This window comes from Rhinopithecus bieti, unplaced genomic scaffold, assembly GCF_001698545.2.
Source record: "Rhinopithecus bieti isolate Rb0 unplaced genomic scaffold, ASM169854v2 scaffold_57391, whole genome shotgun sequence".
Lineage (NCBI taxonomy): Eukaryota > Metazoa > Chordata > Mammalia > Primates > Cercopithecidae > Rhinopithecus > Rhinopithecus bieti.
Window position 1 is genome coordinate 2,113,906 of NW_016824250.1, and position 26,828 is coordinate 2,140,733.

The window sequence follows — 26,828 nt, forward strand, 5'->3', positions numbered from 1 at the left end:
TAAGACTTTAGCAATAAATGGTGAGTTTAAATGTTGGAAACAATGCGTATCTTTAACTGTCATGAAGGAATTATGGGGATATCATAATTACATGATTGCTTATAACACTTTTAAGGACATCTGAAGATCTAATATTTATTTTCCAAACATTTTTGTAGTGAAAATATTTAACCCTTTAAAAAGTGGAGAGTAGTATAATTAACCCTTATAAAGCCATCACCCAAGCTCAAAATTAACCAACTTGTGGTGAATTGTTTAAAATCTATACTCTACTAACTTCTACTTCTGTAATATTTTGAAATAAAATTGATACATATTATATCATTCATAATTATTATAATCCATAAAATAATTTTAAATGTCATCTCTTTCATAGACTTTGAGAATCCCAACAGAATTCATAGAATTTTCCAGGCTAACTATTTAATGAATATAAATATCTGGGATAATTTCTGGTATATAGTAAAAGATTAAAATATTTTTAAATTGAGTAATGTTATCAATGAGTATCTTTAATATGTTAATAATATAGAATTATATTATGTACATAATCAAAACATTATAGTTGGACAAGTTGCTTTGACAAAGAAGAGATATATTACATTTATATTATAACTTCTGCTCAAGATGTCAGACAAAACCCATATAAGACATCATTCTTGATTCTCACACACAGAAGTGGTGTATTAAATATATTGAACAAAAGTATTTTAGGATTTAAGCACCTATGTTGGGAGTAATTGGATGTAGTCAGTGCTATCCTCAGTGAAATACTCTAATTTTCTTTCTTTTTTTCTTTTTTGCATAAATCAGAAAGTATGGACAAAATAATCTAGAAAAGGAGACAAACAAAATGAGTTAACAATCTCAAGTCTGACTGGCAAAAAAATGTTACTTAACAAAAATGAGAAAACCAAGTATTATACATGAAGATGTACTGGGACCCACATGAACTGATAGGGACAATAGGGAGAGAAGTTCTAGGCAGAAAAGGGCAGGGTCCCTGGTGAGGGCCCCTATCCTCAAGTCTGGAACTGTAGCCCAAAGTAAAAACTTTACATCCCTGTTTTCCCACTCGAATGTTGCCTTTTCCAAAATCACCCCGACCCACTCCATCCCCTATCCCGTACCCACAGAAACCCCAGGCTCCACTGGCAGACAGCAGAGAAGAAGAGAAGAAAAGCAGCATCTGGACATTGGAGAGAAGCAGCTTGACTTCAGAGAGATAGCTTGATGGCGGGACTTTGGAGAAGATCCTGGCCAGAGATGGCTGGACTTCAGGGGAAGAACACCTTCCTGCTCCATCCTCTTTCCAGCTCCTCTTCCCACCAAGCGCCACTTCCATCTGCAAAAAAATCCCCTGCATTTACTATCCTTCATTTCGTTTGTGCAACTTGATTTTTCCTGTATGCTGGACAAGAGCTCGAGATACAGAAGGCTGTCACACTGACCCTCTGCCCTCACTAAAAGGCAGGGGTCCACTGAACTGTTAAACACTTAAGCTGTCTGCGGACAGCAAAGCTAGAACAACACTGTCTGTAATACTCCTTTTGGTGTTTTGGGGAATCATATGTACTCCCATAGATGCTGCCACGGGGCCTGCATGAAGTTTTGCTCCTGCTGCCACCCAGAATCACTTGCCCCGGCTCCTGCACCCACTCAGCCGCGTTCGCCCTCCTGAGAGGAGTAGAGTGCAGTGGGTCCGAGCTAGTGAAGCCAGCTGAAGCAACCGGCTAACTCCAGTTCCTGCATTTCAGTTTCCGCCTGCAAAGCAGGCAGGAAAATTGTCCTGTTTCAAAACTAAACATACAGATATTAAACCCAGGCTGAGAGAACTCGATGTGACTGGCTAAAAAAACAAACACAAAAACAAAAAAACTATTATTTAAAGATAATTGCTTAATCTAGATCAAAGGTATATCTGAGATTTTCATGGATGAAAACTCCCACTGATTTGATATCCATAGGCAAATATTTTTAAAACACGTGACACAATTCACCTATGTGTGGTAACATAAACTATGAGAAAACAGCTGAAAATGCAAAGATTATGAAGACTTTATTCTTAAAACATGTGAAATAAAAAAAAAGAAAAGAAAAGAAATTGAACTACATGAGCTGATACTCACGTAGTTGGTGTTGGAACATCAGTTGTGAACTATCAGTTGTGAACAATAATCTTGTGTAGCGTTTGGGGAAAGCTCCACTGGAAAAATCTCAACACACTTCTTTAGGTTTACAAAGAAAGTCCATGACATCTACAGGGAAGAATTATATGCCATTTGAAAACCAATTCCTGAATTTCTATTAGGCTCTGATAAAGATGGAATTCATAAGCATTAGATACTAGTTGCCCATGTATCCAGAACTGCTCATTATGACCTCAGCACTTTTAGAACCTCAAAGACTTAGTGCTAGGGGATTAAAAAATAATGCTTTGTATGCTGGAAGGGATAAATCTGGGACTGAGTACAAGCAAAACAAGAAGACCAAAGGAAGTTAGCTGAGCAGGTATTGCAGATATTCATGTCATCCACCAAAGTTGTACCAGTGGCCCTTTCTCTGTGACACATCCATCCATTGGAAACTTTGTACAACTAGCTGAAGGAAGAGAAACAGCCTATTTTATGGTATGTGGTTGTAGAGCAGAAGCAACTTAGAAAAACAGTAGAGAGGGAACATTGTCCCAGAGGGCAGAGCTTCTGGCAGGGTATTTGGTTGTTCACTTTGTGTGAAAAGAAATATAGCCTCAAATTAGAATATATACGGACCAATTGACAGAAGTAAATGGCCTGGCCAGTTGTTGAGAGGACTGGAAAAGAAGCATTCGGAAAATCTGGGACAAGGAGGGTTACAGTAGGAGGATGTGCATGGTCATACTTGAGTTGGTATGAAACGTGAAGATTTTTGTATTACAGGTAAATTTCTACCAAAACATGTCCACTATGGTAGAGTCCCACACATCTCACACACACACACACACACACACACACACACACACACACACAAATAAGTGTGCTTAGTTGATGTTAGCCAGACTTTGTCATTGGCAACCCCAGTGTGGAACGATAGTCACATAAATGAAGAGGCTACAGTAGCAGAGATGGAGGCTATGCATGGGCGTGATAGCAAGGACTCCCTTTTAGCAATCCTGACCCAGTTGATTCCACTTCTACGTAATAAACCTAGCAGCAACAAAAAACAAATGACATTAATTTGTTCTGCTCCTCAAGCAGACCAACTGAATACTTCTCAAGTTGACTACATTGGATTCCTTTCAGCTGGGAGGGTCTAATGGTTTGTTTCCACAGGAATAGATATATAGTTAAGGGGTATGTTTGTATTTTATGCCTGTAAGATCTCAATCAGCACTAGTGTCTGAGGGCTCACAAAGTATTACGTCTGCCAAAAGGGATACTTTATGACCTTATAACAGACCAGAGGACACATTTTACAGTAAAGGATGTTTGAGAGTGGGTGTTGGGAAAAACCAGTGTTCTAATAGAGTCCTTATTTATTCAACAAAAACCAAAGAGTCCATTTGTTGGGTAAATAGGGCTCTATTAGAGCATTGGAACAGCCAGTTAAACGCAGAACTGAAACAGCAGCTCAGTGGCATTATCTTGCCAGGATTGGGCATCATCAAGACATAGTGTAAACATTGAATTAACATTTTTTATACAAAATGGTGCCCTCTATCAGAAGATTACATAGGTTCAAGAACCAAAGAGTGGAAATACGAATATTGCTGCTTACCATCACTTCCAGTGGTCCATTTTGAGAATTTGTACGTCCTCTTTCCACATTTCTGTAATCAGCAGGGATAAAAGTTCTGTTTTTTAAAGGGGGCATACTGTCTCTTGGTAATACAGGAAGGGTCATATTGAATCCTATGGGGCAATTAGCAACTAGACATTTGGCACTTCTATGTCCACAAACCAATAGGCAAGAACCACAGTCAACATCATGGCAGAGTTATATCCTCTGATACATATAGCACATATAGCATCTATTTTCATTGTGTCTTTAGATGAACAGAAGTTTGTGTGTGTGTATGTGTGTGTGTGTGTGTTTCCTTATGTGTCAATAATAAAATTGCAAACAACCCAATTTAAAAATACAAGCAAAAACCTGAACAACCCAATTAAAAAACAAACTTGAATAGATACTTTACAAATGAAGATTTGGAAATGGCGAATAAACCCAAAAAACTAGTCAGTATTATTCAATCACAAACTAATGTAGATTAAGTAAAACTGCATTCTTACTGAAATAGATACAATTTTAAAAACTGAGGATACAAACTGCTGGATTGAATAAGAAAAAGCTTGAACTTTCATACATTGCTGGTGTGGTTGTAAAAAGGTACAATTACTTTGGAAGTAAGTTTTAATTTTTCTGACAAGTTAAACATATACCTAACCTAGAATCCACAACTCCAATTCTAGGAATTAATCCAAGAGGAAAAAAAATGTACATATATAAAACTTGAACAATAATATTTGTAACAGCTTTACTCATAATAGTTAGAAACTAAGAACAATCAAAATGTTCATCTACACCAAATGACCAAAAAATTCAAAGAAATAATTCTCAGCAATATAAAGGAATAAACTACCAATACATGCAAAATGAATGAATCTCAAAAACATAATGCTGATTGGAAGAAACCAGACAGAAAAGAGGATGTATTATATTTTTCAGTTAGGATGATGTTCTAAAACAAGCAAGACTATGGATGGTAAATCAAACCAGAACGGTGGTTACCTGGAGATGAGCATGAATTGACTGGGAAGTGACCTAAGGGATCTTGCTGATGAAAATGTTCTATACTTAGACAGATGTTTGGATTATATTAGTGTATGCAATTGTGAATACTCATGGAACTTTACTCTTAACATATGTACCTTTCGCTTTAGGTAAATTACACATATTTTATTAAAAAATGTTGTCACTGAGTATTATTTGCTAGACTATGTTAAGTACAGTAAAACTATAAATTTCTGAAAAGAGAGATAGAAATTGTTTAATAGATTCATCCTCCTCCACAAAGCATATTAGAATATTGACTTTTTAAAAGTAAACTCTTAAAAGAATAATAATTATTTCACAAATAAACGTGGAAGCAACAATTCGCTTTAACAAGATTGAAATGTTTTTTTTTTTTATTATTATACTTTAAGTTCTAGGGTACCTGTGCATAACGTGCAGGTTTGTTACATATGTATACTTGTGCCATGTTGGTGTGCTGCACCCATCAACTCATCAGCATCCATCAATTCATCATTTACATCATGTATAACTCCCAATGCAATCCCTTCCCCTCCCCTCCCCATGATAGGCCCCCGTCAGCAAAAGCCAAAATTGACAAATGGGATCTAATTAAACTAAAGAGCTTCTGCACAGCAAAAGAAACTACCATCAGAGTGAACAGACAACCTACAGAATGGGAGAAAATTTTGCAATCTACTCATCTGACAAAGGGCTAATATCCAGAATCTACAAAGAACTCAAACAAATATACAAGAAATGTTTTTATTGAGTACAGATAAGTAATCATCTTGCCAAAATGCAAAGTTTCATATTTCTTTTTCAATGTCCCGGGAGGCACTCCTCATTTTAATTGTTTAATTGAGGTCATAAGGAAAATAACATCTTTCAATGTAATTTGCAGGGGTGTTCCAATAAAAAACACAAGCTCTCTCAGCATCAGTAAATTTAAAGGCTAAAATTTCTGATTTCTTATCAATAGCTTATGTACCAACAATGCTGCCTCCACCACCATTTAAAATGAATTTAGGCCGACAACTGTGAGCATGAGAAAACAGTCAGTATGATTTCATTCATCTCTCTATTTTTAACGAAGTATTGAGGAACTCCAAAGACCATTTTTATTCCGTTGATATTTATTAATTCTCTGAAAATCTGTTTCTCCTACCTCCTTTAAGTTGCTATTTTGACAAATGATTTTCATTTTCTCCTCTCTTCAGAGATCTGTTCACACTCTTTATTTATGGTGCTTAGGAAAATGAGGAAATTTTGTATTGCAAAAGAAATACTGTCTTGAAATATTCCACTGGAGTGGAAACTGTTAAGATACTAATACATCTACTATATGTTAAAATGCAAACAATAAAGAATAGAAAATTTCAGAATAATATCTCCATCACTCTATTCCTACCATTTATCCTATCTGTCAGTGCTGACTACTAATAGTGCATCTTTCTAAATGGCATATGATAGACACTTTAGATATATTGAGGGACTGACAAAACATTTAACAAGAATATTTGACTAAGCCATTATTCTTAGAAAAGTAGACATGGCATTGTCCATATGAAAGTTTAATGGACTTTAAAAAAACCTCATGCTGAAGTAATGAAAAAATAGCACTGTGTGTACCAAAAGATACAAGTTAAAAATCTGGATGATTTCTTTTAAATAGCACAGAGGACACAATTCCATTATTCTGCACTCAGTTATTTTGCTTTTTAAATACAGATGATAAATCAACATGGCAACAGAAAACAAAATGTCTAATTTAATAGCCAGAAAAGATAGCTCAACCACAGCCTGAAGTAGCCTCTAAAAGTTTACACTACAATTTTGTGAAGAGTCAAACCTTCATGTCTATGTAATTAAAACAAGACTGTCTATAATTCAGTCCTTTGTGTTATACTGCATTTTAAAAAGGTTATTTGAAATTATTATGAAAATATATTCAGCAAATAAAAAATGCTCCTAAAATGTGTTTTAGTAAATACATAGAAAATTATATGAATATAATTTGCTATGCAAATAAATCATTGTGTAAAAAACATAGAAAATTTTTAGAAAGATCATATTCTATGTGCGTCATGATTTCATGAATGTTAGCTTGCCCACTCTGGTGAAACCTTCATGTAGGAAAGTGTATAAACTCATAAGTTGCACATCATCTACTCAACATTAATTTGATCAAATGACTATAATAGAGAACTAAGAGAAAAAATATGGCACTAATGGTAGCCATAAAAATGACTGGTTTCCAATCCTGTGGAATTTATGGGCATGTTTTCCATGTGATGTGAAAGTGAGGGCATGAACCCTAAGTGTATACATAACTAGAATATAGGAGCTCAATCAAAAGTACACAGTCTTTCAGGAAGATGCCTCATTTGTCCACTCACAAGAAAAGCTTATCTGGAATTAAGCACTTACATTGTGACAGTATTAGGCAATGGAGTTGGTTAAACATTATATTTTACTTTATTTTAGTAAGTAAAACTTTTAAATTCAAGATAAATATAAATTAGGTAAGATACTTCAGTAGTATAAAAGGGAGAGTAATTAAATGAGTCTGAGAGGAATGAGAAAAAATAAAACTTCAGATGTTAGTGATATCTACCATACTACATTATTTCTAAGAGAGTATACATAGACTATCATTAAGTCCGTCAACTGGTCAAACACTAAACTTAGCAGTTATTATGCAAATATATACTTGTCAGTCAGAAAAGTGCACAAAATAACATTATAAAGCAATCTAGTAGTGATTAACAAGCATAGGAAGAGAGAACCAGAAAAAGTTTTAAAAATGTATTAATAGTAGTATATAAAAAATAACTAAAACTGAAGCCTCATACTGCTTCTGCTATAATCATATAGCAGAATAACAATGTAGAATACATTATTATATGGCAAGTGAGTTAAACTTAGCTAAAACCTTACTGTTGTAAGTCCTCACTAAAAATCATTGATAGGTTCTTAGAAACAGCAACTTTAAGCAAAATAAAGTACAGGGAAACCAGTTTCACCACAGTCTAAGTGATATAAACAAGAGTTAAGTTTCTACAGCACAATTCTGGTCACAGAAACATCACCAATATTCTAAATAAAGACTCAAAACATTTTAATGTAAAACACTGAAGTAAATGTGAACTATACATATGTTTAAGAAAGATTAATAAAAACAAGTAAGATAATTATTTACCCAATATTTTGGGAATCAATGAGAAACTTCACACTTGTTTTAACTGGGACCTGTTAGACATGTGTATGGCTTATACACAATCTAATGGACACGGTCTTGGGATGTTTGAGGAAACCAGGGTACCCAGAGTAAACTCATGCAGACATGAGGAAAACATGCAAACTCCATACAGACAGTAGTCTCAGCCAGTAATTGACTTTTCTCATCAATGTATAACCTAAAGACAATGAAACAAAGTTATTCGAAGACCTGCTGTATCTATACCTATAAATAAATACCTTGAGTCATATCATCTTTGGATTTTCTTTTGCTCTAAATCTTTTGATCTACAATCAACATATTTAGAAACAGACAGAATGGCCCATGCTAGAGATGTTTGGTTAAGAAAATCACCTTTTGGTGTAATTTTGTGAGAAATTTTGAGGAAAATTAGAAAAAGGAGCACATTGTTTAGCCTTGAAAAGAGCAATGGAGAGCCATATTTATTACAGAAAAAAATTCTAAATTGGTTGATTTGGATGGAACACCCAGAAAATGGATGAAGCAAATGTGATTATTGTTGCTGAATTTTAGAATACAAAGTATAAAAAGATGAAAATAAGAGTAATTAGAGGGGAAAAACATAGAAATAAAAGCTCTAATTGAGATGAAATTAAAACATCACAAGCTTCTGTGAAGTTATCTCCCAAAATGTTGTAGCCTAACATTTGGAACATGATTCACTACAACTAACATCTCAGAAAATATATCTAGCCACTTGATATTCACACCAAAGTAGTAGAAAAGCAAGCCAACTTTAAGTTTTAATATGTTTAGGTTTTGAATATTTTTCTCTTCCAAGCAATAAAACAATCACTAGAGAGAGTGTAGCAATTTTAAAGCTTCTCAGCAGAGGTCATGTCATTTTTAATTTATTCTATTGTCATCACAAACGTGTTATGCATTTAACTACCTTATATTAAAGATGACATTTACACATTGCAATCTTACAATATATTGCCTCTACCTTCATCCCCCAAAATGGTAAATCTGAGTCAATAAAATGGCTTCTTTCAAGGAAGAGCATCCTTCTTTGGAGATTAAGAGATATATGCATATTTGATTATGAAAAGGAGGCCTCTGGGAGAAAACTTGAAAGAACTGAGACTGGATGAACTATTCTTCATCAGGAATTTGAAAATAAGGGGCAAACTGACAAAGGAGGGAGTCTAGAAACATGGGAGAACAGGAATCCAAATAAAAAACAGACCAAATTCCCTCAGGATCACAGGGTCAAAAGATGCTTTTTAGAGAGATATCTACTCCTCTTTTCATGTTGCCTGCTTTTTTGCACTACCCCAATTAATTCAAATAATTCCAAAAAACAGAAGTGTCATAAATGTAGTAGCTAAGAGTAAGAAAGGCAGTCCAAAGGTAGGAGGCAATAAACATACAGGGAAACTGACATTCGGTTAAAAAGTGACAACTGAACCAGCAATGATTAAGCAGAAGTTCCCCAAGCTTCTCTAGAAAGAGGAAGAAGGTTTCAGTTTACCTTTGACGACAAATTGGGTGTGTGTCACTTGTCCATTGCTGTGTTGCAACTCACTACAAATTTAGAAGCTTAAAACAACACAGATGTATTAATATTTCATGATTTCTGTGTCAGTAATCTGGCATAGCATGGTTGCTCTGATTATGGTTTCACAAGTTTGAAATCAAAGTGCCAGCCAGGCTGCTATCTCATCTGAGACTTCATTATCTTTAAAGCTCATTCAGGTCATGGCAGAATTCAGTTCCTTGAGGTTATAGGACTAATGTCAGTATTTTCTTGTATGGCTATTGACTCTAGGCCATTCTCAACTCCTAAAGCCTGGCTCTTGTCGCTTTGAATCACTGATTTTCTCTCTGACTTCTAGACTCAGATTTAAAAGCCTCATGTGATTAAGTCAGCTCACCTAGATAATCTTCTTTTCTTGAAACCGACTGTGCCATATAACATAATCTAATCATCAAAGTGAAATCTCATTATATTCACTGGTCTTGTCCAGTTTAAAAGAAAAGGAATCATACAGGGCATGAACACCAGGGGTGGGACATTTTTAGTACATCTTCAAATTTTCTTACCACAGGTGTTCAATCCATTTTTTACTTTAGTTTTACATGTCTGGATGACTCCCCGGAAATTGCAACACTTGGGACTACCCAGGGATTGAGACCTCTATTATGTATAAGTAATTTATTCAATTTTTCTAATACAATCTTTCCATAATGGTTGAAATATTTTGGCTTCTGTTTCTTATTATATTAATATATAACTCAAACTTGAAATGTATTTTAAAGAAAAATCTTCAATATGTATTATGGTTTTCCAAGCACAGAATTTTGAAAAACAAGTTTGTCTGTGACTTTTAACATAATTTTAAGTTTCCCTAGAAAAGATAGATATGAAAGAATAAATATCCTCAATTTTGTAAGAAGCAAGCGACTGAAACTGGACACCAAACTTACGGGTAAGACAATTGGAGTGTGGAAAACCCTTGATCTTAGAAGATTGGTTTTGTAAGGAATCACGAACTTTTTTTTTTTCATACAGGGTCAGGTAGTAAATATTTCAGGCTTGAAAAGGCCAAGGAGGGGTAAAATCAAGGGTATAAGTAAAGCTTAAATGACAAAAGTTCCACAATAAATTTTTTAAATTGATGAAATTCAGGAAAATTTCAGAACACTAAAATTTAAATTTTACATAAGTCTTCATGTGCCACAAATTTTTTTTGTCTCTTTTAAAACAATTTAAAGAGGTAAAAAAATTGTAGTACATTAGTTATATAAAAACAGACAGTAGCCCAAACTTAGTTTGTGGGCCTATATATATTCCTTATCTCTGTAGTTTTACTGAATGCTGCTCTAGAGTTCTTTTTTTTTTTTTTATTTTTTTTATTATACTTTAAGTTCTAGGGTACATGTGCATAACGTGCAGATTTGTTACATATGTATATTTGTGCCATGTTGGTGTGCTGCACCCATCAACTCGTCAGCACCCATCAATTCATCATTTATACACTTTTGGCCCCATTAATAGCGAAATCCTTATTTTTTTTTCTCACTCTTTTAAGGACTCTCTCTTTCTCTGTATATACATATATATGTGTGTACACATACAAATATACATACATATATATATACCCAATTATAGTCAGATTTTTCTTGTTTCTATTAACTACTATTTGAACTTATAAATTCTCCCACTTATTTCCACAGTCATTACCTCATTTAATTTCATGTAACTAGATTTAGACAAAAGAAACCATTATAATGTAGATAGAATACATCCCCAATGATTTTTTTGTTGTTGTTGTTCCAAAGGGACTTGGTTCTATCATCTCTTACAATTAAATGTATTATACTGTGTATCAGTAATAATAGTCTCTAAAATTTATGATGTTCTTAATTTGTATGTTTTCCGTAACTAACACATAAAGATTTATAAAGAGAAAAATGGTATTTTGTTGATGTAATGTTTGAAATCCAGTTCTTGGAATTTTAACAGTAGTATTCTGTGTTCTGCAAAGCCAGAAGTTAGGTGACTGGAATTTACACATTGTGAATTTTGGACTATTAGAGAGAATATGTGCTAAAAGTCCTTGATAGTCTAGGTAGCCCATAATCTAAAATCATTTTTTTGCTCTAAAAATTTTTTACAAAATGATTTATTCAAAAATTGATGGCTATTGTACTGAAAGGGTACTTTTAAGTTCATTTTCAATAATGTTTTAAAAGATTAAATTATGGTCTGCATACCTGGAACCCATGTGGGTTGTTAAATACCTTTCTTGGAAAGTAAAGATCAATGTTTGATGGAACCTTCTAACATTAAAACCAGATGAAAAACAGGCTTTTATTCTATACTTTTTCCAAAGCAGTATTTATGATTGCTTTTTTGACAAACTAGTATTTCATAAATACTTCAAAATAGCGTTTTATAGGTTTCCAGCAAGCTTCTTGAGAAAATGTTTTAAACTTTTGACCCAGCAAAGGTTTCTAGACTGAAAACACCTCACCATCTTTTCTCACTTACTGTTGGGGTAGTGATAGGCAAGGTGGCTACCAGGGGAGAACTCAGTTTTTTTAAAATTAAACTAAAGAGATTCCTGACAGATAAGGAACTATATAATCAAAGAAAAAGACAGCTGTTATCTGCTCAGCCTTGGGGAAGAACTAAAGGACTTCTAAGAAACTGAATCCCAAAAAATGAGACAGTTCACAAACGTCTTTGAACTTGACAACAGAGAGGAGCATTTCTCTTAATTTCAGTATTGAAAGGGGAAGTGTGAAGGTGGTAAGTCAATGTCTAGGAAATAATAGAATGAACAATTCTGACTCTCAGAGTAATCGTTTCAGAGTACGACACACAGAATCTCTTCAAGCTAAAAAACAAACAAAACTATATTTATTTAAACTATTATAAAAGTGTTGTGTTTTCTTTTCATGGTTGAAAAATGCAAGTTGTCATTAACCTGTGGTTCTTTTAAAACAGTGTTCCATATTTATTTAAATGATATAAAGGCTCATATCCTCATTTCTAGTAGAAGACTAAAATATTTAGCTTTAGCATTTTATTTATTTCATTGTAGAAAGTTTTTAAGATTTGTAATTGTTGTTATTCACAACATCATTTGGTATGCTGAATAGATTATTTAGATTGCAGATTCACAAATTACAGTATGAAGGCCAAATCCAGTTGTACATTGTTTTTGTAAAGTTTTATTGAAACACAGTCGTGCCCATTCTTTTACCATTGCCTTCATATGCTTTCCCCCTACAACTACAGAGTTAAGCAGTTGTTTCAGAGACTACATTGCCCGCAAAAGTCTAAAATATGTATTATCTGGACATTTACAGGAAAAGATTGCTGACCCTTGAATATTTTAGATAATCAAAGCTGTTTCCAAATAAATATGTCTAGCAGTTCAAGTGTTGATAATTTGAAAAACATATAGTAAATAAAAAAATAAATAAAACTTTTAAGTTTATCATGTGATGCTCAAAGATTGCCTAACCAAAGAGAACATTTTGTAGCGCCTCATAATATTAACAAACTGCTGTCTTAGGTACAATAAGCAGCTGATTTATTGAAAGTGACTTGTGCAGTCAATATCTGGAATGAAACAGCCAGTTTCATCTTGTCCAATTTTTACATTACTCTTCATTTTCCCTGAGAACTACATAGCTGAAACACTTTTAGTAAAGCACTTCCTTGTAAAATGATCAGTTGTATCTGTCATCAGGAAGAAATGCATTTTCCTGCTTTATTACAGCCATCTGCATCCTTCATTTTCTTTTAATTCAGTCACTGGAGCCCTAATGATCGCAGCCATTTCAGGAGATGCCATCAATTACAGCCAGGAGCTCATTCAGAAGTGAAAGATGAGTTCCATTCTCTGTTACTTAGAGGTCAGTGATCATTCCCCAACCTCTTCGTAGTGAACAAATAGTACAGTAACTTTCACAGGCTCCCTTCATTTTTCTCAAGTCTGCTTCTTTATGACTTTTTGTAGACCTTGGTTATAATAACTTCGTATGTTTGATGCTGGCAGCCCTAAGACAAGCCTGACCCAATCATTTTCCTTGCATCCACCATGATAAATTCAATCATATATAAATCTGGCTTTCAGGAAGGATGTTTTGAAGAACAAGTATTGTTAAGGTGGCATGTAAAAAATTCCGAAGCAAACATAGTTTGTAAAATTTATATTCAAAGGTTTCCAAAGTAGTAATTGTTTTTCATCAATTAACTTTATGTTGCTTTCTATAAAATAATCATCTTGAAGGATTTAGTACAATTATATAATATTCAGATACTGATTTTACATACCCTAACTAAAATACTTTTAATAATTAGGAATACAAATAAATTGTCAATATTCTGTTTGGTGGCAACAGGATTTATATGACTAATACAAAAACCAGCAAACAGATGTTTGTAGCGGTTTTACATATAGTCACTTAAAACTAGAAACAACCAAGATGCCTTTCAATGGGTAAATGAATAAACAAACTGTGATATATTCATATAGCAGAATATTATTCAACAATTTTGAAGAAAATGAGCTAGCAAGCCATAAAAAGACATGAAAGAATCTTAAAGGCATATTACATAGTGAAAGAGTCATTTAAAAGGCTACATTCTGTATCATACCAATTACATGATATTCTGAAAAATGAAAACTAAGAAGACAGTTAAATGATCACTAGTTGCCAAGGAATCGAGGGAGAGAAAGACTATTAAGTAGATGAAGCAGGGGTATTTCAAGGTGGTAAAATTATCCTGTGTGACACTGTATTAGGGAGTAAATGACACTATTCCTATTGCCAAAACCCATAGAACTATATAGTATATAGAGTTAATCTTAATGTACCCAAATCAGGAAAATTTAATCACTTAGTAAGTTGGAGAATCCCAGATTGGAATGGAAAATTTGACAAAATATAAATATACAATAAATGCATAAAATTACCTTACTGAAGAGGGTTGGGAAAATGGTGCTTACCTATATAACTTTGGAAATAAATAGACTCTATAAAAATAAAGATAAAATAAATTGTACTTAAGAAATTGTTACCCTTAGGGGACCATGATAATAATTCTCATACTTCTATATGGGTATACTAGTTAAGAAAAATTAAGTAAATGGATGGTGGATAGTGGGACCAAGTTTCACGTATATATATATATGTATATATATATGTATGTATATGTAGTTCTGTGAGTGTGCATGTGTGTGTGTGTGTGTGTGTGTGTGTGTGTGTGTATATATATGTTTTTTTTCTTACTCTTTCAGCTGAAAGGGCCTTAAAGCAGTAATAGCTAAGAAAATTAAGATGATTCACAAGAGAAACACACAAAGCAAAAACTTAAGGAAGAGTCAAGTAACTCATCCTAGGCAGAAATCTTTAAACAGCGATTTAAAAATGAGATAAATGGGCCAGGCGCAGTGAGTGACACCTGTAATCTCAGCACTTTGAGAAGCCTAGGTGGGTGGATTGCTTGAGGCTAGGAGTTCGAGACCAGCCTGGCCAAAATGATGAAATCCTGTCTCTACTAAGAATACAAAAATTAGCCAGGCGTGGTGGCACATGCTTGTAATAACTGCTACTCTGGGAGGCAGAGGTTGCATTGAGCCAAGATTGCACCACAGCACTCCAGCCTGAGTGACAGAATGAGAGTCCGTCTCAGAAAAAAAAAAGGGGGGGATACATGAAGTGAAAATTGAGACATCGATACGGTACACTCTCTTTTTGTTTTGGATTCTAATGAGGAATTCACTGTAATTCTTACACTTCATCCTATATAGATAAAGTATTTTTTTCATCCTGTATAGATAAAGTGTTTTTATCTCTGATTTCCTTCAAGACTTTCTCTTTGTCTTTCATTTTCTACATTACGGATATTTTGATATTTGTCCTGTTTCATGTTCTCTGGACCCCCTGGATCTCTGGTTTGATGTCATTAATTTTAATAAAAATTCTAGGCCATTATTACTTCAAATATTCATTTTGTCTCTCTTTTCCTAATATTCCTACGTGCATATGTTACACTTTTTGTAATTGTTCCCACAGTCCTTGAATATTTTGTTTCATCTTTCTAAATGTTTTCTGTTTGAATTTCAGTTTTGAAAGTATCTGTTGCGGCCGGGCGCGGTGGCTCAAGCCTGTAATCCCAGCACTTTGGGAGGCCGAGACGGGCGGATCACAAGGTCAGGAGATCGAGACCCTCCTGGCTAACACGGTGAAACCCCGTCTCTACTAAAAAAATACAGAAAATTAGCCGGGTGAGGTGGTGGGCGCCTGTAGTCCCAGCTACTCGGGAGGCTGAGGCAGGAGAATGGCGTAAACCCGGGAGGCGGAGCTTGCAGTGAGCTGAGATCTGGCCACTGCACTCCAGCCTGGGCGACAGAACGAAACTCCGTCTCAAAAAAAAAAAAAGAAAGTATCTGTTGACATATCTTCAAGCTAATTGATATGTCCTTGGCCATGTCCAATTTACAGATGAGCTAATTAAATGCATTGTTAATTTCTCCTACAGTATTCTTTATTTTGAGCATTTCCTTTTGTCTCTTAGGGTTTCCATCTCTTTGCTTACATTACCCATCTGTTCTGGCATGTGGTTCATTTTTTTTTTCATTAGAGCCCTTAGGATATTAATCATAATTGTTTTAAATAGATATGCTGACTACTCTAAAATCTCTGCCGTTTTTGAATCTGACTCTGACATTTGTCCTTTCTCTTAAAACTGTGGTTTTGCATTTTAGTATGCTTTTGATTTTGTTGTTGTTGTTTTATTGAAAGTAGGATATGATGTACTAGGTAAAAGGAACTGAGGTATAAAGGCCATTAGTGTGAGGTTTTATGTTTTGCTGGCTAGGAGTTAGTCTGTTTGCCATTTGCCATAGCTACAGGTATCAGAGGCTAAAATTTCCTCTGATATCCTTGTTTTTGTTTCCCTTTTTTTTCTTTGAGTTTCCAAAGAAATTTCTTAAGTAACTTGAGACTTCCAATTTTTTTATTTGTAATCTTCTATTATTATATAGAAGCCTATTGATATGGTTGTAAGGTGTGGGGTGAGGGGAAGTATACTACAGTTCTGTGATGAGATCTCAGTCTTTCAGTAAGACTGTGTATTCACGAGTGCCCAGCTATTTGGTTGTATTTTGTTTTGTTTTCTCCATAGGTGGGATAGGAAGACTAGAGATGGATGAAGATGGGTATCTTCCTTCACATGGATGCCTAGGATGGACTGGGGTTGAGTATTTTCCTTTCCCCAAGTCGCTTAGGCTTGGGAAAACCCCACTCAATTTGTGTTTAGTAAAATCCTTTCCCTTGAGTGCAGGCTTTATTAAGGAAAAGAGAAGCTCTGAGTTTATTCCAAAATGGCTGCTTTTTCCCTCCTAGTGCCAGAGAGATGGTATTGGGGCTTTCTTTTCTTTTCTTTTTTTGAGGCAGAGTCTGGCTCTGTCCTCCAGACTGGAGTGCAGTGGTGTGATCTCGGCTCACTGCAAGCTCCTGAGTTCACATCATTCTCCTGTCTCAGCCTCCCAAGTAGCTGGGACTACAGGCGCCCACCACCACGTCCAGCTAATTTTTTTTTTTTTTTTTTTTTTGGTATTTTTAGTAGAGATGGGGTTTCACCGTGTTAGCCAAGATGGTCCCCATATCCTGACCTCGTGATCTGCCTGCCTTGGCCTCCCAACGTGCTGACATTATAGGCGTGAGCCAACAAGCCTGGCTGGTATTGAGGCTTTTTATCTGCTCTTCACTGAGTCAACCTGGTAGAGCTCTTGGAGGCAAAGCAGACACAAATGTGGTTATCTTCTTAAAATGAGGCCCCACCAAAATTTTAAGACTCATTTTGTGTTGTAAACACAAAAGCATCTGAGACAGGTCTCAATCAATTTAGAAAGTTTGTTTTTGTCAAGTGACACAGCCTCAGTATGTCCTAACAACACGTGCCCAAGGTGGTTGGGGTGCAGCTTGGTTTTACACATTTTAGGGAGATATGCAACATCAATCAAAACATGTAAGATGTACCTTGCATGTATGGTACATATTTCTGGTTTGGTACAGAAAGGCAGGCCAACTGGAAGCAGGGGCTTTCATGTCACAGGTAGATTTAAATATTTTATGATTAGCAATTGCTTGAAAGCGTTATTATCAATAGAAAGAAATGTCTGGATTACAATAAGGGATTATAGAGATCAAGCAAGGTTTTATCATGCAGATGAAGTCTCCAGTTAGCAGGCTTCACAGAGAATAGACGGTAAATGTTTCTTATCAGACTCAAAGAGCCTGTTCTATCAGTAATTCCAAAAGGGAGGAGGTTATAATCAGGCATGTCCAGCTACCGCTTCCCATCATGGCCTGAACTCATTTTTCAGGTTAACTTTGGAATGCCCTTGGCTGAGAGGAGCACTTGAGAATTTATTTTTGGTTTACAGCGTATGTGGAACCTTCAGCAATTCATTAATTACAGTCTTTTCTGTTTCTTTTTTCTTTCTTTTATCCTATCCTGGTCTGGCTCTGACTGTGGTTTCTCTTTCTGGACGTTTGCTCTAATGAAATGTGATTCTCTATATCTACCTATCTGTCCCCCCACTTTTGGTGGGGATGGACAACAGTTTGCTCTGTGACCTCAATTCTCTGATGAATCTAAGCAGAGTTGCTTATTTTCAGTTTGTTCTCCTTTTTTTATTTGTTTTTGCATCTAGGACATGATTGATGACTTCCAAGTTTCTTACATGTTGGATCATAAGTTCACTTTAGTGAATTCATCATGAGGAAATAATGAAGTATAGTCCTATATAAGCAAAATATTGTTAATCACAGTATTAAAAATTATAAAATGTAGATTAAACACACTGTAGAATTTAAAGTGATAATGCATATTTATGTTTTGAAATGAGAAGTGAGAAACTGCAGATATAAACAAGTGAGAAATGGAAATTACAAAAGTGTACAGTCCCATTTTTCTAAATGTTATGGAAAAAGGTGCACATATTAATACCAAAACTTTAACAGAAGTCATCACTTGTTAGGACAATAATAAGTTATATTTTTATCTTAATTTCCTTATATCTGTAGCAAATACAGATTATCTGAGTAAAATAAAATAGCCAAATTTATTTTAATAACAGATTTGTTTACAAGGAAAGCTATATATTTAAACTTAATTACAGACTGCTTTTCATATATGACAAATTGAGCTAGGCAATAGTGAAAGGAAACAAATAAGAGTGTACATATCCTCATGGATCCCCTATCTTCTGAAAAATGGAGGTACACTGAATTTTAATGAAATAATGAGCAAGAGAGAAAAATTCTGTCTCTTTTATGCATATTTCATAGGCATCTATCATACTAAGGCATTTTTTATCTGCTTCAGAAAGTTAACTCACAGAAGTGATGTAGTCTATGGGCTTTGAGCAGATTTTTGTTAGATTTTTCTGTGTAGAGAGAAAAAAAAATGTATGTGAGTATATGTGTATGGTTGTCTTGTTTGTTATTATGCTGTTACTTGTTTGCTGTCATTTTCCTAACATGCTGATGAAAAAATGAAGGTAAGTCCTTGTATTATCAATCACAGAAGGCTGACTACATCCTGTTGTGTGATTCAATCTGTTACATTGCTGATTCAGAAATACTTAAAGACTTTAACATACTTATGGCAAAAAATAATCCATAGGTTAATGGAGGCATATTTTCATTTTGATATGGTAAAATTTATAAATAATATAATTATTTTTGTTAGTTTTGGTTTAACTCATTTTCTTCATATTCTTCTGCCCTCTCCAACAATTTTAAACTTTATAAAAGCCCTAAATAAATAAATCACAGCTTCTCTCTAAACTCCACTGCAGTTTACATACATTTACATAAATTCTTACTGATAAATTGAGGAAATAGCTCTAGAATAGCAAATATCATATCCCAGCAGTAGAACAGCTGACCTTTATTTAGATTAAATTTTCCCGATGTACAGAAAGGATTATCATACTTTTAACACAATTAAGTTGAATTTTTTTTATGTTTAGCTACAGATATGTAAAAATAGTATTCATTTTAGAAGAGGAAAAAAATAACTCTGGCTATATCAATTTGTCCTCCATGGATTTTCCTCTGTTCATTATTAGCGGTAATTTTTCACAATCTTTAAAATTAATAATTTATTTCTTATTATTAGTTAATAATTTACTGTAAAATTTTATATGAGCTATAGAAATGTATAGGAATAATAAGAACTATACAAAATAGTGACTGTGTTTTAGCATTGGGTTTAAAAAAAAAGCAACAAATTTTATTTTTGGTTCAGACAACGAGTCCCCAGATATTCTGCTACTTCCAGACTGATTGCTAGTAAAGAAATAAATTGGGTTAGAACTCCAGCTGACTAAGTACTATATTCAGCACTTCCAGAATACAGACTACATCCATAATAAATGACTTTAATTTAAATGTGATTTCTAACAAAAATCATTTTACTATTCTGACCGTATATATAGCAGTTCCTTAGGATAACAATTATTTCTAATAATTTAAAACTTTGAACCTACTGGCATGAACTTTATTTCCAGCACAGTACAGTATGAAACATTTAAATTGGGCAAAGTCAGAGGTATATTATAAGATTCTCTCTCTCTCTCTGTCTCTTTTCTGTCTCTCTCTCTCTCCCCCGCCCCACACACACACTCCCTCCCTCCCCTCCATTCTCCTCCTTTCTCTTTTTTCTTCTGTCTCTCCATTTCACAAGTTTTGAATGATTAGTGTGAATGTTGGGAAACCAAGATAGATATTTTGGGATGTAAGTGTAAATTCTCACTGACTCTTTCAAAAATACTTGTCAACTAGAGGCTCCAAAATATAAAGGGAATTAACTGATGCATCCCGCCCTCTGGGAGAAAATGGTTCAAAGGGGAACATAATGGTGCCTATAATAAAGTTTTACATGAGATAGACAATTATTTCAGCTCCAAGGAGAGTATATATTTTTTAAAAGGGGGGATTCAGAGATGTAAGAAAATTTGTTTAGCTGATGAGATTAGAGAAACATATATTGAACATATGATGGTTAAATTAGTTTTCTAAGGTTATTGAAGAAAGAATTTCTTGAGAGTGATTGTAGTCTGAATATGGAAACATGACTAGGACTTTAATGCATATATAGGAAATATAATTCAATTTGTGTGTGCATGTTTACACAAAATAATGGGTCAATAAAATTAGAAAATAGCTCATACTCTAATTAAGTACATCAGCTATATAACCATTACAAAGTATGTTTCAGCAAAAAAATCCAAATAAATATTTCTAGTTTCTTGTTGTTTTTGATGTTAACTGCTTTCTTGCCACCTTGAGTAATTCTATACATACTATCATCCCAAATCCTTGTAAACACAAGATGATTATAGAAACTAAATTGTGTACCATTTCTGTATGAAAAGAAAAACATGAAAAAAATTTGATAACCAAAATGGATTTATATCATTTCTATCTATCTAATTATTTAAATGTTTAAATAACTATAGATGCACAGGAAATATAGCCTATAATTATTTAAAATTTAAAGTTATAAAAATTCCCAATAAATATCTATTTGAGGACTGGGTCCTCAACCTACACATTTCTACCTAAGAGATCTATGGATTCCAAATCCTCATCACCTTAAAAGTGGCTCTAGAGAGCACTATACTGTCATGCGCGTCCGTGTGAAGAGACCACCAAACAGGCTTTGTGTGAGCAATAAAGCTTTTTAATCACCTGGGTGCAGGCGGGCTGAGTCCTGAGTCCGAAAAGAGAGTCAGCCAAGGGAGATAAGGGTGGGGCCGTTTTATAGGATTTGGGTAGGTAAAGGAAAATTACAGGCAAAGGGGGGTTGTTCTCTGGCGGGCAGGAGTGGGGTCACAAGGTGCTCAGTGGGGAGATTTTGAGCCAGGATGAGCCGGGAAAAGGAATTTCACAAGATAATATCATCGCTTAAGGCAAGGACCAGCCATGTTCACTTCTTTTGTAGTGGAATGTCATCGGTTAAAGAGGGGCAGGGCATTTGCACTTCTTTTGTGATTCTTCAGTTACTTCAGGCCATCTGGGCGTATAGGTGCAAGTCACAGGGGATGCGATGGCTTGGCTTAGGCTCAGAGGCCTGACAATACCATTTTATGGCATCATTAGAATCCACTTTAATTTGTCTGCTGGCTGTACAGTTTTTATTTATTTATTTATTTATTTATTTATTTATTTATTTATTTGTTGCTACATAGCAGAAGTCTACGAGTAGCAATCTGGATGGAAAAATAGGCTATGGAAATTTCCCTGAGGTTGCATATCCAAACCAATCTTGAATTTTTAATGTAAAATATGTTTATTTGGAGTAGCCTAGGGAATTGATGGAGTTTAATAGGGAACAAAAACCTATTCAGGTTAGCACTTGCAAATACCATTGTCCACTCATTCAACTCATATATAGTGAATGCTAACTGTGATCCAGGGACTATGATAGTACACTATCATATGAAGACATAGTAACATAAAAAAAGATAAAGTCTACTATGTCCTCAGGAAACATTGGATATCTGAGGAAGAGAGAACATTCAATAAGAATAAATAGCACTTTTAAATGAAGATAATATGATGGAACAAAAAATGCAATATTGGAACACAGATATAAAAGTATATTATGAACCCCGGAAGTGGATATGCCTGCCTAACACTATCATTCCCTTTTCAACTACATCAAAATTATGTATACCTAGGGTTGGAAAGTTACTTGAGGATCAAAAGAATTACTAGTTGAAAGGAGAGAACTTTATATCATCTGAACATTAAATAATAATCTCCAAGCTCTCAGCTGGAAATTCCTTACAGTTCCAGAGTACATACTGCTGACTGCAATCACAACTGCATCCTAGAAAGTACTTCTTTGCTATCTTCACTATATACACAGGAAAATTCGCAGTTAAAAAATATCTGAGGTGGTCGTCTATATAAATAAATCTGACAAAGTGTGTGAAATTATAAAATAGCTCTACCATAAGTGTTAATTAGGTCAGTATATTCACATATGTGGAGACATGACAACATAGCTGTAGGTCTCCTGGTTAAATTGATGCAGTGAAAGTATATACTTAAAACTAAGGGTGACATTGAATCAAAATATTCATTGTAATGAGTTGGTTGAGGGGGCTATTACACATTTTGTGTTTTAACAGGACAATAGATTATGTTGGATGTAGATGAAGTTTGGGCAGAATCAGGGATCAATGACTCCATTTAAATTGTTACACCAAAACACAGGCATATGCCTGCTTTTAGATTTGAAGAGGGAATCCTCTCTGGAAAATGTAGAAACTACTTACAAAAGGTTGGAGGACCAACACTTCTAGGAAGCAGGAGGTGGGTGTTGTAATTCAAATTATATGCTAATTCTCATTGATCAGCCTATTTAAATGGTAATGAAGCATAGATAGTGCTTCTGGTCCCTGTGTTTGAAACTCTGTGTAGAGCATGTCTGTAAGCAAGAAAAAATACTGCTCCTTGCTTGAAAAGTTGTGGTTGCTTTAGGGGCATGTGATTGTAAAAGATATTTAACTTCCAGCCCTCTGACCTGTGGAGAGGGAGATCCTATCGAGAATTTTTAAGACTACAGGTACATCCAACTTCTACCATCCTTCCAAATTGTCACCGTTAGCTGACCAGGGCTGTATTCTTCTGTAAACGAGAAAGAAGAACAGACACAGCTATAACTGCCACCTTTGTGGTGGAGATGGATGACCACATCACACATCATTTTTAGCAGAGTGCAGAGGAAGTCTGATTGCTTTTCCTGTTCCGCAAAATCTTAACTACAGAATATGGATGCAAAGTATTGATTCAGGAAACAAAGCAAAATTAAGATGCAGTCATTCAGATAATGAAATGTTGTATAAAAGGAGGTTATGGCCCAATAGGGAAGGAAGGATGTAAATATGTTTAATACATGGTAGCAAGCAATGCCTTTCAACAACAATGTAAGAAAGGATGACAGGGAACATCACAGAAGCAAGAAATTGCTCGAGGCTGGATGATAGAGAGCACTTATCTGAAATGCTAGTATGTGAAATAGGTGTTGAAAACTGTACAGAATGTGAGAATTGAGAAATAGTGAGCTGGAGAAGGAGTGGACGACATTTGATATCTAACAGAGTAGGAATCAGCTTATGAAAGCCTCTTGGAAGCTATGGTCCCAAGAAATAAATATGGCCTGTTGCCCAGGGTGACCTTGAAATAGTTGGGAGAGTAATTAAAATATTTTTTATCAAATAACTGTTTGATTTTAGAGTTAATGATGACTAGGTAAATTGTAAAATGAGTGTGTGTGTGCCTCAATTTTTTCTCATTTGTTTATAATTTTATAATTATTATCCAATTCATACTTAGTACTAATGTTTGTTTCATTCATAGGAAATAACTAAGTTTTTTGTTATTTTTTAAATGTTTACTGTCAGGCAATGTATTAAGCACTTAACCTACATTTAACACATACACGGTCCAGTAAGCTGTCACAATAAAACACAGATTTTGCTAACCCTGGAAAAAAGCCAATGTCATGTTACCGATCATTTTGAATAAAATAATTTGAATGATTTTCTGGAAGATGATCTGGAGCCAACTTGATTGTTAGAAGTGATGAACCGAAAGTTCTGGGAGGTTAGATTACAATCGGGACAGCTACTGGGCTTGTTCTCACCCCCAAATCCTCAAATCAGATATTTAAAGTCACAAGATCCTTTAACCAGTCTAATTACTATGCTAATAGTATTAGCAATTTCTTCCCTTCTTGTAACTATGTTAATTTAATCTAGTACCTTCCCCCCCCGCCCACAAAATTCTCTGTCAAATATAAAAATTTGAAATGTCTTTTATAGAAGTATATTTCCCTAGTGGCAAATTTAAATGAAACTTTGGACAACATGCTCACAAACATTTTGTCTTGAGAAGTTGCTTTATCATACTTAAAGAAAATCACATGTGTCTTTACGTGGTTAGTTTCTTCACAAAATACACAAAATGTATTCTCATTAAGTACAACACAGTCCTTTAATAGTCTCTTGTGGCCATTATTGTCAATCTTTATATTTCTCTTATATCACAAGTACTCCAAAATCTTCTCAACAATTTAAATAAAGAAATAATGACCCTCCCACTGGACTACAGCTTGTAAGGCTCTCCATTATTTCACCTGTCAGTTCTCTGGCTCAGCACTTTTTAATGTGCATCAATTTAGTTATTCTTGCTTCTTCCAATCCTCCTACTTGACAATGTCCCAGACTCCTCACAATAATGAAGAGCACAAGAGTTGATTAACAAATTAGAACTCTTTTTCCTCCTTCTCCTTGAATACTCACATAACAAATAGTTTTAGTTTTCTAGCATATGTCTGGCTAGATATTTTTCATCTTCTGCCAAGAGAAACATAAAGTATAATTTTCAAAATAGTAACATTGTTACTCTCATGCAAATATAAAATGAATGTGTGTCTAAGGTTTTATTCAAGTAATTAAACAAAAGGAAAACTAGTAAAATATATTTAAAACACACACGCACATAAGTTCAAAGAATATTTAAGGAACTGGGCATCTATGAGCAATCTAGCATAAAATTGTTGGGTTAGAAACCTGTTTAATGTCCTACCCTTGGGGTTATCTCTCCCATCAAAATTAATTACTTGCATCTTTTCCAGACAAAAATCTGCAAGTTAAACTCTACTCCTACAGAGTTGTGGAATAGTCCAGTCAATATAAAATAAATCAAAGTTTCAAACTCAGAATCACAATAAAAGAACACCCAGGAATTCCTTCTGCTCATTTCCAACATTCAGATAATTTTTTTTTTTAAACTTAAGTTCTTCCCATTTACAGACATTTCCTACTTTTTCTCACCCTTCTCTTGAGTACAGGGTTTCCTCTCTGGCACTATGAAGTTGCTGTCATGGTAAGTTTAGGTATGTCTATCAAAATATTTCCTAGGACACCAGAGTTGTGATAGCTAAGAATTGACTCAGAGTCTTGAGATGCCTGTGCCAGCATTGTCTCAATTGCTCTCCATTCTAGTTTCTGCCCATTGAAATAGGAGAAAATAATATATTCCTCAGCTTTTAAAAAAAAAAATTTCCACATTTTGGACCAATACTTAACATTCTGATTTATATATACTGAAATTATTATAGGATCACATTTTACCCCCTGTGATTCTGAGAAACACAAGTACTGTATATCTGTTCACCATAATCATATTTGTAAAAAATATACGTATCATACTAAAAGCAAATTATGGGACAAACTCCAGCCTCAGAAAACAGTTATATTAAATTTATTGTATTTTGATGGTAAAGTGAGGGGAGGTAATGGAGGTGAACAAATCTATGACTGTGGGTGGAAAACCTGTTAATCCTCTCTCACTAGAATCTTGCTCATTGAGCTCTTACATGTTGGATTTTTATACCTCAAATATACTCTAGCATCTCTGCCTGAGCTGAATTATTTATTGTTACTTCCTGAGTAGAGCCACGAGGCTTCATTTTTTTCTTCCCAGTTCTGATTAGCTACAGAAAAGAATTAAAATTCAAGGGCACTCATGGTTCCTGATGAATTATAATAATGTTGGATAAGTTGTTGCAAAAGATTCCTCCAGATACATGTCCAGGCATTTCTTATTCCCTGAGCTGAGCTATTTTGCTTCATATTAGATAGTTTAAGTGTATTATCCATTAGCAATTGTATGCACTTACTGAATCTTTATAACAACAGTTTAATGTCTTTCCTAATATTATCAATTTTCTAAAGATACAGAACCTGAGGGGCAAAGAAGTTAAATAGATTGACCCTACATCACTATGAGAGAACTAAGATTAAAATTTGGATTTTCTTGTCACAGGTGAATTGAAGAAAATTTGAGTTACTTTAGTACCCCACTGTCTTATATCATAAAGGATTTTAAATATTTCAAAATATATCATAAACTTGATTTTAAAGTAAGGTAAAATTATTGGTTAATTGGTTAATATCGGTGAGATATATAATATGAACAAATCACAACTACAAACTTTATTTCCTAAGCTACTAAATATGATACTATATCTGCCAATTTTTACTCCTTTTATTTTTTTATTTTGTTTATTTATTTTTTAAATTATACTTTAAGTTCTAGGGTACATGTGCATAACATGCAGGTTTGTTACATATGTATACTTGTGCCATGTTGGTGTGCTGCACCCATCAACTCGTCAGCACCCATCAATTCGTCATTTATATCAGGTATAACTCCCAATGCAATCCCTCCCCCCTCCCCT

At 34.5% G+C, this 26,828-nt stretch overlaps 1 long non-coding RNA gene across 1 annotated transcript in view; it reads left to right on the top strand.

Moving 5' to 3' along the window:
- Window positions 1–2,430: 2,430 nt before the first annotated feature.
- The window catches only part of LOC108522137 (uncharacterized), a 33,944-nt gene continuing 9,546 nt past the window's right edge, over window positions 2,431–26,828 (top strand). Inside the window, exons 1-2 of the long non-coding RNA XR_001883380.1 lie at window positions 2,431–2,630; window positions 13,302–13,405. This is a non-coding gene — a long non-coding RNA (uncharacterized LOC108522137). The remainder of the gene's footprint in view (window positions 2,631–13,301; window positions 13,406–26,828) is intronic.